This window comes from Nicotiana tabacum, chromosome 14 (assembly GCF_000715075.1).
Source record: "Nicotiana tabacum cultivar K326 chromosome 14, ASM71507v2, whole genome shotgun sequence".
NCBI lineage: Eukaryota > Viridiplantae > Streptophyta > Magnoliopsida > Solanales > Solanaceae > Nicotiana > Nicotiana tabacum.
The window spans coordinates 10,273,650-10,286,664 of record NC_134093.1 but is presented as its reverse complement, the minus strand read 5'-3'; the positions used below and the strand labels follow the sequence as shown (position 1 = coordinate 10,286,664).

At 33.6% G+C, this 13,015-nt stretch overlaps 1 long non-coding RNA gene across 1 annotated transcript; it reads left to right on the top strand.

The window, feature by feature from the left end:
• The first annotated feature begins 5,224 nt into the window (after positions 1-5,224).
• LOC107786142 (uncharacterized) lies at positions 5,225-9,768 on the top strand. The gene is made up of 4 exons (XR_012698520.1): positions 5,225-5,370; positions 6,860-6,970; positions 8,566-8,684; positions 9,562-9,768. It is a non-coding gene; the product is annotated as an uncharacterized LOC107786142 (long non-coding RNA).
• Positions 9,769-13,015: the final 3,247 nt, after the last annotated feature.

The following is a 13,015-nucleotide window of genomic DNA, read 5'->3' as shown; positions in this document are numbered from 1 at the left end:
TAAAATTGGTATGGTTGAACTTGTATAGGAATGGGTGTTTGGATTTCTGGAAAATTATGTCGGATTCCAAGAGTCAAGCCCCGCGTTGACTTTTGTTGACTTTTTAGGATAAATTTTTAAGTCGACGTTTTATTATCCGAAATTGTTTTCGATGAATCTTAATGAAGTTATACAATTAATTTGGATAGATTTGAGGAGTCCAGAGAACTTCAAAAAGGTAAGTATCTTTCCTAACCTTGAGTGGGGGAATTATCCCTTAGGCATCGAGTCTTATGTGCCATTTGTGAAATGTGAAAAGCCGTGTACGCGAGGTGACGAGTACGTACTCGGGCTATATGTGCAAAATTTATTGAGTTAAAGTCTTGGGCATATTGTGTAGTAAATTGGATAATTGTTGGCATTTATTTAATCATATGTTTGCCATGCCTCAATTCGCATTTATTGGATTTGTTTTTATATGACGATTTGATGTGAGTGTTAACTGTATATTTATGTGAATTCTATGAATTTGATGGTTTGATATTTCTGAAATTTAATTTTATTATGAATTTTCTCTCTGCAAATAATTAATTAAACGAGCTTAAAAAGAAGTATTAATATAATTATCAAAATTTGAATTAATGAAGGTGTTGCCATATGCTGATTATTTTCTATCTTTGTTGATTGTTTTTGAGGTTTTATATATATTGTGTGGAGCCTTGGGCTATTTATTGTGAAATTAATTGATTTGTTATCTTTGGAATTGGTTGTGGCCATTCGGCAAATTGTGATATGAATTGATTTTTGTTATGTTGCCGTGATAATATTCCGTATAAATTGTTGAGTTATTATTTTGAGGATATAAGGGTGGCATTCTACTGTTAATATTATGTGGGTATAAGGGTGGCATTTCACTGTTATTATGTGTATTGGGATATTGTTTGGGCGGAGTGATAAGGGTGGCTATAGGAAAGATAAGGGTGGCTATTGTCATGGATGATATGTGATGATGTGGATTATTGTGTTGGTAATTTTCATGTGATGTTGGGATATTCCTTGTGTTTATTTTTATATCTTGTGCAACTTGTCTTGTTGTTTCGGTAAACTTGATAATAGCCTGATTTATGTTGCAATTATGAGCTTGTGGCTATTGCCGGGTAGGTAATGTTATATGGGATCGGGTTGAACGCCGCAACGGATATGAAATGTGGGCACGAGGTGCCCAGAAAAATATAATGATTTTATTATTGGCACGTGAACTGTCCGTGCAGCTGTGATATGAAAAGTGGGCACGAGGTGCCGGGGAAATATGATGATTTAATTATGGGCACGAAGTGCCGTGGAAATATAAAAGTGGAATGAGACCCGTATTTTTATGATTATGAAATAAGGTGTCACATGGTGACTTTTAATTGAAAGAATTATATTCAAAATATTATATTTGAAAGAGATTTATTGAAAGAATTATATTTGAAAGATACTTATTTGAGGAAATTATATTTGAAAGAGATTTATTGAAAGAATTATATTTGAAAGAAATTATATTCAATGCTGCTAAGGGATTGAGACAGAGTGATCCTATGTCACCGTTTTTGTTTGCCATAGCAATGGAGTACTTGAGTAGGAACCTGGCTAACCTTAAGATGGTGAATGAGTTTAAATATCACCCTACGTGTGCCAAGCTAGGGATCACTCACCTAAGCTTTGGTGATGACTTGTTGTTATTTGCCAGAGGAGATCTGAAGTCAATTCATGCAGTGTAGCAGAAATTTTTTCAGTTCACTCAGGTTTCTGGGCTTCAAGCAAACCTCAACAAGAGTGAAGCATATTTTGAAGGAGTTCCTACAGAAGATAGACAACAAATCCTTCAGCTTTTGGGCCTTTCTACTGGAGAACTACCCTTCAAATACCTAGGTGTGCCTCTATCTACTAAAAAACTGAGTGTACTTCAATGGCAGCCCCTCCTTGATAAAATGACTGTAAAGATTACTTCATGGACTGCAAAGACCTTGTCATATGCACGAAGAGTACAGTTAGTTCAAAGTGTATTGTTTGGTATCCAGGCTTTCTGGGCACAATTGTTTATACTCCCAACAAAAGTGATCAAGATTGTGGAGGGGCTATGTAGATCTTATATATGGTCCAGAGCAAATGAAATCACAAAAAGGGCTCTGCTGGCCTAGGACAGAGTATGTCTACCTAAAGCTGGAGGTGGCCTTAATATTATCAATTTGAAGTTATGGAATAAAGCAGCCATAGCTAAGAACTGTTGGGACTTAGCACATAAGCAAGACAAGCTATGGATCTGATGGATTCATACATATTACATTAAAAATAAACAGATGAACACATTGGCAATACCACAGCAAGCTTGTTGGATGGTGAGGAAAGTGATTGAGGCAAAGGAGATACTGGAAGCTAGACACTTTGTACAACTTCACAACAGAAGCTTGATCAGACAAATCTACTTGCACTTGCTTGGTGATTACAACAGGGTGGAATGGAAAAGCTTGATGTTTAATAATGCAGCAAGACCAAAAGCAAAATTCATCATGTGGCTTATGATGTATGGAAGATTGATGACATGTAACAGATTGAGCAGCTGGAAGATTATTGTTGATACTCAGTGTGTAATGTGCAGAAAACAAGTGGAAACCAGAGATCATCTATTCGTACAATGTGAATATACTAAGTAGATTTGGAGTAAACTGTGCAACTGGATGCAAAAGCAGTAATGTGTGTTAAAGGGAAATCTCAGCATGCGCAGGTCTTTAAAGTGGTCTATGCAGAAATTGCTTATCAAATTTGGATTGAAAGGAACATGCGTATTTTTGAACAAAAAAAAATAGAGTACGGGAGTAGATTGCAAAGGAAATAGCCTATGTTGTTAGTGTTCGAGTTACTCCTAGAAATAAGTTTTTTGTGTATAGCTTATGTTTCTAGATAGTAGAGTATGAAATGTCCATAGAATGATAGCAAGCTATGTTAGCTGAGCTATAGTTTTGTAATTGCTATTTGGTGATTAATAAAATAAGTTAGTTACCAAAAAAAAAAATTATTTGAGGAAATTATATTTGAAAGAGAGTTATTTGTAAGAATTATATGTGAAAGATATTTATTTGAATGGAGTATATTCTAAATATATTTATTGAAAAGTATTATATCCTGAAGAGTATTATTTGAGAAGCATACAGACGAAAGATTTATATTTGAAGGACTTGATTTAATTGGGTGTACTTGTATTTATTATTTGTTGAGCAATGTTAATGGTGTTCTTGTTGCCCTGTTGTGCATATCACTAGTTAATTTGTATTGCCCTTTATTGTTATTTATTTTCTATTATTTTTGTATACTATATTGCACAGATTATTAGACTAGTGAGTGTCTCGACTGTATCTCGTCACTACTCCACTGAGATTAATCTTGATACTTACTGGGTACCGACCGTGGTGTACTCATACTACACTTCTGTACATTTTTGTGCAGAGTCAGGTATTGGAGATATCAGACTCAGACAGTGTTAGAGTGTGATCACAAGGATTCAAGGTAGAGCTGCTTGGTCGTCGCAGTTCCTTGGAGTCTTTCCATTTTATTGTATTGTTAATTATTAATCAAACAGTATTGAGTATTCGATCCTTGAGATCATTTCATGTATTTAGTTAGAGTTCGTGACTCGGTATTACCAGTCTTGGGAGGTTGTTTGTAATTATTTCCGATGTTGGTTTCGATTATCTATTTTTTTAAAAATGGCTTGAATTGTAATTATAATCGGCTTACTTAGTCTTAGAGACTAAGTGCCATCACGACGCTTGTGGTGGGATTTTGGGTCGTGACATTTAGCTTCAAGGTGAAACAACTTCATGCAAGTGTGATTCTGAAGATGAATCTGGACAAGTTTCTGTTTTTTTATAAAGTTGTTGAGAGGAGAGGAGGAGATTGTTTTATATCTTTTGGTAGGGGTATAATTGTCATATTATTACGAATTTTTTATCAGATGACTACTAAATCAATAATTTTTAAAAATAGGCACTACTAGAAAATGATTTTATTGGAACGGTTATTGTGTAACGGTTTTGTAACTGTAACAATAGATCATACATTGGAATGGTTTTAACCATCCCAATAGAGTCAAAAGGCTTTTGGGACACTTGTGAAGAATAACCGTTCCAATAGTATAATAACCGTTACCAAAACTAAATATATGGAGACGGTTTGTAAAGACGATACGATAGATTTACCTGTGTGAACGGTTTGATAAAATAAAAGTATATTGGAACGGTTTACTTTTCCCTCCTTACTTTCCCTCCTACATATTTATTTAAAAAACAAAATAAATGACCCCACTAATATTTTAATAACTCTTTAATATAGAAATGTTCGGTCACTCTCTCAAAACTCTCAAAACCTTGAAGACCGTCTCTCTCAGCCTCAACCTAGAACACATCACCATCGACGAACTCTGTCGGCCGGCTCCGGCGAAGGACGACAACTGCCGGTGAATGACGACCAGTTTCGGCTAACATACGAGGAGGAAAAGACCAAAACAATACATCATCTTTGGCTTTAGAATCAAAGTCATACATATTCTTTCACATGAAATACTAATAGTACATTTACTTTAACAAAGTGGTGCACTTTTAGTCATAATACTAAAAAAAAATCCAAAAACATGCATTATCTTTGGCTTTAGATTTAAAGTCATACATATTCTTCCACATGGAGCACTAATAGTTCATTTACTTTAACAAAGTGGTGTACTTTTAGTCATAACACTAAACACATTTTATTTTTTAATAGAAATCTAAGATCTGACAAAATATATGTTCACTTTATTTTCTTGTTAACGAAAGAAATAAAGATAACATATTTATCTAGATAGTAAATAGTAAATATACATAGAATTTATTTACTATTATCTATTTACTATACGTAAAATATACATTTTACTAAGAAATGTTAAACACCGTTAATTTTTATTTGCAATGATTTTTATCTAGATAACCTCAAATGTTATCTAGATTTTTTATTATATACATAATATTTACTATACGTTGACATAAAATAAATATACGTAAAATCATTGCTGAGAGTAAAATAAATTTTATTACTAAAATAAATATACGTAATATATATTTATTAGATTTTTTTAGTTTATGGGAGTCGGCGTATAGGCGCCGTATACTAAATATATATAAAATAAAAATAAATATTATGTTTATTGTAAGAGCAATCTCCGAGGTAGGCTAAACCTTGAAGGCATCGTCTCTCTCAGCCTCAACCCAGAACACATCGACCTCACCATCGACGAACTCTGTCGGCCAGCTCCGGCGAAGGACGACAACTGCCGGTGAATGACGACCAGTTTCGGCTAACATACGAGCAATCTCCGAGGTAGGCTATTGATTTTCCCCCTGTTTGATGTTTGTATAACTATTCGATTTTCGCTTTCTTTTTCCCCTTATGTTTTCTTTATCTGGTAATAATTCTGATAAACACATTATTTTGCTTTTGCTTTGTTTGAATTACATGATACATTTGTGATTTCTAGTTTGCGAAATTGGGGGATTTATTTGTTAGGTTTTGATTTTCTGTTTGAAACCATGAGATTTTCTTTGTTCGATGTTTACTATTGATGTTCGATCTTCGTTGTCTTAGTTATTCAGAAAAATCGTTTCGCTGCTCCTTTTTTCTTTCTCTGGTAATATTTTTTATAAACACATTCTTTTACTTCTGTCCGATTATGGTTGTGCTGCTTTCACTTAAAATTGTGTGATTCGTTCATGTCTGTGCTTTAGTCCAACGGGTAACTGTTTGCCTTCACGTCTATTAGACATTGGGGTTATTCTTCTCAGCAAATTGCTTGCCTTTCTAAATTTTCTTGCTTGGTAAAAATGATGCTATCTAATCCTTAAAATCCATGTAATAAACTTTCGGAAGAGAGCTTTTTCGACTTATAGGTAGTTCGTCAATCATACTCTCATAGTTGTAATTAATAACTTAGTGCAAAGAACGAAAAGCTATAAGCATTCTGTTCAAGTTGTAAACTGTTGAGGTCTTTTCTTTATAATTACGACCTAGGAACTTAACTTACCCATTTCCAATTACATATTTTGTCCAATTTTATGATGTTATTTGGTCACAGTATGTCCCAGAATAGTAGAACTTTCCTAGAACAGTGAATATCCAAACCCCTTTCTAACCTCAAGTGCTTAAACTATTATATGTACAGTAAACTTTTAAGCAAATGAAAGGGACTATGGATAGAAGACATGGAAACACCTCAATTACAAGCAAATGAGTAGACTGTTTCTAACATAATTATTGCTTCATGTCATGTAATAGCATAATAATTGCATTATGGTGAAAGCAAGTTCATCACAGAGTGATCCTATGAATCTTTCGGAGAATAGAGCTCCTTTGGAGTAAAGCAGTGATGTTACAGTTAGAGATTAAGAATGAAATTGTCCCGTCCTTTATCTAAAAGAAACTTTTAAAGAGTTGAAGTTATCATGAATAAGTGTATTAGTATCTGTATGAATACGAGCGTATAGAAGTACAACTTGTCCACCCAAAAAAGGAAAAAATTATATAACTAAAAATAGAAAGAAAAATAAATCTAGAAGTTCAAGTGCTCAACTGAAAGGATGGTTACTTGAAAGTTGATTCATTTTGCAGTTTCAGGTTCGCTAAGTAGTATCTGAGGTAGTTTTAGATGCCTCATCTTATTTATGAAGACGATAATGTGAAGTAATTGTTTGAAAACTGTGACATGCAGAAAATGAAGTGGTGATGTCCCTACTTGTCTTTGGTTGCCCCCTTCCTCATGTCTTTCCTCCTCTCTTGGACATCATCAAACCTTTGCCTTCTTATTTTTTCTCAGGGTGCTGCTCGCAAATTAGCTACACAGAGAAAGAATATAGAGGTCGTTGAATCTGTTGGTGTAGCAGGGAAATCTGATCCCGATAGGAAAGTCAAGTACTTCACACTGGAGGTAAGTGTGCTTTTTCCTTTCTCCCACAACATAGTATCTAGCTGCTTTCCTCGATGAGTATTGAGTACAAAGGGCCAGTTAAATTTGCAAGCGAAATTGCAAATTGTGACATTGTAATCTCTATCAAAATAAAGGTGGAGAGATGTGATGTATCTGAGCGTGTTAATAAATGGAATGCTATTTTGATGATATAGTATACTTCTGCTGATGTGTTGAAATGCTGCATAATGTGGTTACGGCCGAGTGCACCACCATTCCTTCTGCTAGCCCTTCTCATCTCTGCCCCCTCCAAAAAAAAAAAAAAACCCCCAAATATGGAAAATGAAGGACCATATTTGTTCTGGTCAACTTGCTTGTAATTGAGGCGTAGTAGTAGTTGTTGTAGGAGTTCTTCATCCTCAGTTTCTTGTCCTGTCTGATGAGTGTTTAGAATTTGGTCTCAATACATCTTCTAAACAAGATTCTGCTCATTTATTAGAATTGGCATTTGTGACTTTATAATTATAAAGGGTTATTAGATGTGCATGAGTGATAGTATATGGTATGGTATGTATATCATTGTCTTAAGAGTATATATTCAGATCCTGCTTGTTCTCTCTCTCTCTCTCTCTCTCTCTCTCTCTCTCTCTCTCTCTCTCTCTCTCTCTCTCACACACACACACACACACACACACACACATATATATTGGATAGGCATGCATTAGGCAATAAGCTGGTTCCCTTTCTATGTTAAATGCTTAATTTTGGCAAATTTGTAGAAGAAACCAAAAAGGTAGAAAACCAGAAATAGAAGTAGTAACTCATACAACTTAGAGTCGCCGGTTTAATACAGCTCAATTGATTTTCTTGCATCTTCATACATGCTGTTTAAATTAGATATACCAGATGAATATAGGTACTTAGACATAAAAAAAGATACTGGCAGTTTGCTGGGAAAGAGATTAAGGAATCATAAGGTTGCCATACATATTATTTTGCTATGCTTTGTACCTAAGATAATATCATATTAATTTGGAACCTAAAGAATAATCCCCTATGTTTGCCCAGCAAAAAGCTTCGTGATATTATTAGGATTGCCACTTTACGGACAAGGCTTTCTGAACTTATAGGTTATTTGTTGATCATTCAACCCAGAGATTTGTAGTTCTAAGAATACAGCTTCTAGTAGAGGGTAAAAAAGAAATGAACTTAACTAAATCATCTTTCAGATGACACAATACATATCAAGTTGTGCTTAAAAGCAAAGCTAACAGCAGAAGGTGCTTAAGCTATGTATATACACCTTTTTATATGTCAATTGTACATCTCCTTGTGTATGGAGACATTAATCAATTTCTGATGAAAAGCTAGGACAAACAGATATATTTATATGAATATCATTGATTCTGCCAACATCTCTTGAGAGCTATACCATTAGATGCATTTTTAAATAAAAATATTGATAAAGCTCCAGTACACCATTCTTAACTGTGAAATTAGTACATGTGTTTCTTCCACTTCTGTTTCCTTATCCACAATACATTTAAAAGTTTGACATGCAAAAGAGTTTGCCATAATCTTGACCTTAGAATATATGACGTGTGTGTTTATGCCAGGGTTGTGAAAAGCGAGAAGTGAAGCGTAGCGACCACTTACCCGCTTCTGTTATATGAAGCGACTCAGTTAGACAAAAGCGTGCGCTTCTTCTTCTTCAACAGAGATTCAGCGGCAACAGGTATGCAATGATTTCTTCCTTCTTTCTTTTCTTCTTCTTCTTCTTTCACTGTTTCAGCGTCCAAATAGCATTGAAATGTCGGCGAATTTTTTTTTTACCTTCGGTTCTTCTTTCTAAGTCTTCTCTTCTTCATATAATGCTGATCTTCTAACATTCTTCTGCTGATCTTAATTTTCAAGTATTTGCATTACTTTTTATGGTACACACTGATAAGATTGTGGCACGTCATTAACTTAAAAAAATTCATTGTTCTTGCTAAATCTAATAGCCACTATTTGTTAAAATCTACTGGTGTGACATACACTGAGGGCTTGTGAGAAACTTTATAAATCTAACCATGTTCAAGTATTGCTTGTTTCTGAGCCGTAGTATGTTCAATTGTTGGTTGTAATGTTGTTTTTCGTAATAGCATATTCTTCTGTTGTTTTGGTTCAATAGCCGTCAGACTTAATATTGTTTAGGTGATGTTGTTTTGTGATGTAATAATGTTCGAAGATGTTAAGGCAGATTGTATTACTTAAAAAAAAAAGACCGGAGAGTTGTTTGCTTTGGTTTGTCTGTTGCAGATTCTGGTTTGTTGTATGTTGCTTAAAGTATAGCTACTCATCTTGTGATTTGTGGATGGATCTTAGGTTCTGCATGAAAATTGTATCATGTTTTGAGCAGGATGAAAAATTTGGAATAGTCGTATTTACAAATGATGTTTTGAGCAGGTTGAAAATTTTGGGATAGTCATATTTACAAAGGAAACTTTGCTGAAAAATCAAAGATTTTTGAGAGTTTGAAAATTTTCGAGTTATCAAATTGGTCATTCAATTACTTTGTGATTCAATTATCCTCAAAATTTTGTTTAATTATTTCTCATTATCTTTTGTAGGTGCAACGATTGCGGATGAAAGCAGTGACGGAGACCTTAATTGAGTATTGTTGATCGTTGTTAGACTTTCTATTATTATGTTCAAGGATATTTTAGTTTTAGAACTTTTTGTATGCAAACTCATCTATTTTGACTTTTGAATTGTTGATCAAACAATGTATTCATATTTTGTTTTTGTATATGGATAATGCTAGTTGGATATTTTAATTTTATTTCGTGGTTTATATAAGATATGGTGTAAACAATTTCATAGAATAGGAAAATATTTCTCATTTTGCTTCCATAAATATCAGAAATTATAATTTGTTGCAATAGAGAATATAACCGTTCCGATAGACCTAACAAATAATAAGAGCAGCCCCTAATAGCCGTTACAATATGTTATAATATCCGTTGCAATAGGGTATTGATAATTGTTCCAATATATTACAAAAACCGTTGCAATAGACTTAAAAAATTGGCTGTATATATCATGCTATCTTGAATTATTATGCCAAGACTGTGACCTTAGCTATGCTAGAGTTGCCTAGGTTAGAGTGGAGAGTGACCCTTGGCCATTCCATGAGTATGGTGGTTTTATTTTTTAAGGCTCGATGTATGGTCGAGAAGGAGTATTTGGCATATTTGGATTACATTCGAGATTCTAGTACGGAAGTTTTTTTCTATGGATTTAGCACTGATAGTGAGGGAGTTCCAAGAGTTGTTTCATGTCGATTTACCTAGCATGCCGCCTGATCGGGATATTGACTTTTGTATTGATTTGGCTTCGGGTACTCAGCCTATTTCTATTCCACCATACCGTATGGCTCCGGCTGAGTTAAAGGAATTGAAGGAGCAGTTGCAACATTTGTTTGATAAAGGATTCATTAGACCGAGTATTTCACATTGGGATGCGCTAGTATTATTTGTGAGGAAGAAGGATAGTTATATGAGAAGTTGCATTGATTATCAGCGGTTGAACAAGATTACAATCAAGACCAAGTATCCATGTGAGATCTTACTATTATCAGGTGAAGATTAGGGCTTCGGATGTCCCTATGATAACTTTTAGGACTCGCTATGGTCATTATGAGTTCTTGGTGATGTTGTTTGATTTGACCAATACTACAACGGCTTTTCATGGATTTGATGATCGAGTGTTCAAGTCTTATTTTGATTCGTTCGTGATAGTGTTCATTGAGAATAATCTGGTTTACTCTCGTAATAGAGGGGAACATGAGCAGCACCTACGCATTGTACTTCAGACTTTGAAAGATCGTCGGCTTTATGCTAAGTTTTCAAAGTATGAGTTATGGTTGGACTCAGTTGCATTCTTGGGTCATGTTGTGTCTTGTAGTAAGGTTGATCCTAAGAAGATTCAGGCAATTTATAATTGGCCCATACCCACTTCAGCTACAGAGATTCGGAGTTTCTTGGGTTGAGATTTCGGGATTTGCTTATTTTATTCTATTTTTGGGACTTAGACTTTGTGGGAGACGATTTTTGAAGAGAATTTTCTTTACTTCAAGGATTAGTAATTTTAACTTGTTTTTGATTAATTATTATTTTTCATAGAGTTTCATCCTTAAATCTAAGATTTCATAGGGTAGAAATAGAGATTTTGGGTAGAAATTTAGGGTTTTTTTATTTTCGAGATTTAAACCTCAATTTGAGGTCGGATCTCGAAATAAATCACATATTTTGGGGGTGAATGGATAATCGGAATTTGGTTTAATTTCGAATTTCGACCATGTTTGGCCCGGTGTTGACTTTTTCAAATATGTTAAAGATAAAACTTGTTTGATACTAGGGTAGTTTCTAAAACTTGTTTTGTTTTATTTGAGTATTAATTTTCTAGATTCGAGTGGTTTGGAGGCTTGTGCTAAAGTAAAAGCAGTATTGGAGGATTGATTTATGCCGGAAAGATGTAAGTGTCTTGGTTAATCTTGATTTGAGGGAATTAAAATATAATTGTGCTTAATTTCTATGTACAATATGTGTTGGGAGCGGTGCATATACAACGTAACAAGTGTATATGCAGTTGCTACGAGTTAAGCATGTGGCTAGAACTTGCTTATTTACATCTTATTGCCTCGTGTTGTGAATCTCTTTGACTATTTTTATTTATGTCAATGGTTGTGTTGAGCTTGTTGTGATATTGGGTAGTAAGACTATTGAAGTATTATTTTGGCTATTGGTGCGAGTGGTGGCTATTTTTTATATGGCAAGTTATGTTCAATCACTCTTCTTGACATTGTTTGTACTTTCTATCTTACTTGGTACTGTTTGCACGAAAGATGTTCCCGTACTTGTGAGGAAGAGTGATTATGCACGAAGGGTGTTTCTTTGCTTCTTTATATATTTACTATTGCATGAAGGGTGTTTGCGTGCTTGTAGGGAAGAGTGAATATGCACGAAGGTTGTTTCTGTGCTTGTGAGGATGAGAGTAAAAGCAAGGAGGGTGATGTTGTGCTATTTTTTTGATATCTCTACTTTCTTGCTATTTATTATGCGGATTGAGAACTTGGCTACATTGTTTCATGGTTGCTTTGCCAATTTCATGGACTTGTGCTTTTTTGTGAGAGCCTTGTTCGGTGATATTTGAAATTTTAGTTATTATCTTCCTTAGTTGCTTTTTTTTTTTTATTATTATTTATTATTATTATTAGTATTATTATTATTATTATTATTGTACTTATTATTTGTTATTACACTTGTCATATCCCTTGTTACCTATTTTGCTATCTTGCTTGCTATCTTCCTTCGATATCTTAATTGCTATATTTTTTTCTCGTTATATAACTGCACAGGTTTGTATAGTGGGTATTTTGTCTTAGCCTCTTCACTACCTTATCGGGGTTAGACTCGACACTTAAGAATTATATTGGGTCGGTTGTACTTGTTGATACTCAATTTTGTCCTCCTAAAATCATATCAGCTTCTTTGGGCTATATATATTTTATAATATTTTTAAAGTATTATTCTATGTGGGATTATACTAAGTTTGTTGTTGTTGTTGTTGTTATTTATGTTGCATGTAACATGTTTAAAATAGTAATTTATTATAATTACTATTACTTCTTAGCTTTTTTAAATTTAATTAGTAGATTAATATACAAATTATTTCTTTACTTCTTTGTAAGTATTTGGTAAGGAATTGATTGATTTAGTACCTAGTATTGTTGAATAATTCATTGTTTGGATCTTTTATGTTTAAAGTATTTCATAAATATTTCGTAGTATTTTAAATATCATTTCCCCAAAATTTATATTATTTTAATATTTTTAAAATATTATCCTATCCCATTATAATTAATTATATATTTTCATATTTTTCTATCATAACTAATTTTTTTAGTTTTCTCTATGCACATTATTTAATTCCTAAAATAGATTTTTTTTATTTTATCATATTTTTGTACCATTTTTGTGATATTTACGATAATAGCCAATATTTTTCATAATTAATATATTT